Below are 2,594 nucleotides of genomic sequence, written 5' to 3' on the forward strand. Positions count from 1 at the left end.
TCAATGAAAATCAATAAACTGGGCTTGGAGGGGAGTCCAGTTAACAGTGTTTGCCTAGCACACATAAAGCCCCGGGTTCAGTCCCAACCACCTCACAAAGCAATGGTACATGTCTATAATCCCAACACTCAGGATGTGCAGGCAAGAAGATCAGAATCTCATGAGCTTCCTTAACTACACAGTGAATTTGAGTACAGACTAAGCTCATATGAAAGACCATGTCTCAAAATAAGCAAGAGAACTAGAGAGATGGCCCAGCAGTTGAGAGCACTTATTTTGGGAGAGGCCCTAGGTTTGTTTTCCAGCATCCATATGGTGGCTAACAACCATCTTAACTCCAGTTCCAGGGGTTACCACACCCTCTTCTGACCTCTATAGACACCAGGAACACACATGGTATACACTTATGCACACACGTGTAGAAATTGAACAGATCATATTTATAATCAGGACTATATATACATATATCCACAAATATTTGTAACAACAATTAAATGAAAATGCCATGTATTTGAAAGAGCAAAGGTGGGGGAGGGTACATGGGAAATATTGCAGGGAGTAAAGGGAAGGAGGAAATGCTGTAATTATATTATATTCTCAAAAAAGCAAGCAAACAAACAAAAACCAACCACCAAATCCTTTAGAAAAGTGTACTGTGCTTGAAGTCAACTCTGGAATATGTGACCCAATCAAGGGTCTGGACAGTTTCTTGGACTCCAACAAAACCCTCTTACTTCAGGATCAAATGAAAAGCTTGTTTCAGGAAGAACTTAATCTAAACTTATGAGTATCGTTAAATTTGTGTGTGTGTGTGTGTGTGTGTGTGTGCTTGCTTTGAGGGGACTTTCACCAAGAATGAAGAGAGATGAGGTTTGGAGAGATGACTTGGCAGTTGAAAGAACTTGCTGCTCTTTCAGAGAAGATTCCAGTGAAACAGGTTGGAAGGCTCACCATCACTAGTACTGTTAGTTTCAGGGGATCTGGTGCCCTTTTCTGGTCTCCAGGAGCACCTGGACACCATGTGACATATATTCACACAAACACTCATGCATATATATATGCCTCTTTCAGAGGGAAGAGGGTGGAATTCCTTCCCTTTCCATAGTTCATGACCTCGATTATTCTGGCCTAGGTTAAAGTGGCAGGGAGGTGGGTCAGTGAGAACTTGGGCTGATCTGCTAAACAGGGACTTCTTCCTTCTAGGGTTGCCTCCATAGGTAAGATATTATAACCATTAAATTTTCAAACTGTTAGACTAAAGGAGAAAAGAGCCTACCCAAGAGAAGCTAGCTACTCCTGGCTGGGACAAATCAGGAAAAAAAGGGAGTCTGGAAGGGGAGGAAAGGGTAGGAACCAAGGGAGACTATACAAAGCCCCACCTAGAGCTCATGGGTGGTTGTTATGTCTGTGAACCCTCCCATTCTTCCCCTTGATGGGAGCTATCTAATAAAGTTTAACCTCTCTCTCTCTCTCTCTCTCTCTCTCTCTCTCTCTCTCTCTCTCTCTCTCTTGTGCTTAGATCAGCTCTCACATTCTGTAACTACTAATTTTATTCACTGGTGAAGGACCTTTCTGGTTCTCTGTTTTTCCCACATTCTGCCTGCAACTAGTGGTGTTCAGGTGTTACTAACATCAGCCCTCCGCTCTTTGACTGTTACTTCACTTGCCTGTCAATTTCACTTGCTCTGAAAGGATCATCTTTCCAGGATGCACAATTCTTTGTGTCTCCAATGAAATAAGTTCAACAGTACCCCTAGATCACCATCCCTCAACCCCGGCCCCTGCAGCAGCTGGGTTACATATACATATGAAATGAGAGATAAAAAAGAAAGTCTCAAGAACACTATCATACGTTCTTGTGGTACGACTGAGCATCCTTTGGGTATATACCCAAAAGTGGTATTACTGAGTCTTGAGGTAGGTTGTTTACTAATTTTCCGAGAAATAGCCATACTGATTCCAAAGTAGCTGTACAAGTTTGCACTCCCACCAGCAGTGAATGAGTGTTCCCCTTACCCCACATCCTTTCCAGCATAAGCTGTCATCACTGCTTGTGTATTAAAACTCAGAGTTGTTTTGATTTGCATTTCTCTGATGGCTAAGGATGTTGAACATTTCCTTAAGTGTCTTTTAGCCATTTGAGACTTGTTTGCTTATTGCAGCATGATTTGTAATGTCCAGAAACTGGAAACAACCTAGATGCCCCTCAACCAAAGGACTGAAAAAGAAAATGTGGTACATTTACTCAATAGAGTACTTACTACACAGCAGTAGTCTACTCTACCCTATCACAGGCCTAAGACAGTTTCTTTGTTAACCAATGGTATTCACAACATACAGAGGGGAATCCCAGATCACCTCCCCCTTTCTATTTAAATAAGAAGGAAGGTTTTAACTTTAACATAAAAAATTACAAACAGCAAAACAGGTATTGAGCAAGAATTACAGTTATAATATTTATATCTACTTTATCTTTTATCATATCTAAGGAAAACTATAATTATAACTATTTATTCTTCAACTCCATCAAAGACTTCAGAAGGATATAATATTACCTAAGTAAACAGGAAGTGCATTGTAAGCAACTTCCCAAA

The sequence above is a fragment of the Myodes glareolus genome, chromosome X (genome assembly GCF_982192425.1).
Source record: "Myodes glareolus chromosome X, mMyoGla1.1, whole genome shotgun sequence".
In the NCBI taxonomy this organism is placed as follows: Eukaryota; Metazoa; Chordata; class Mammalia; order Rodentia; family Cricetidae; genus Myodes; species Myodes glareolus.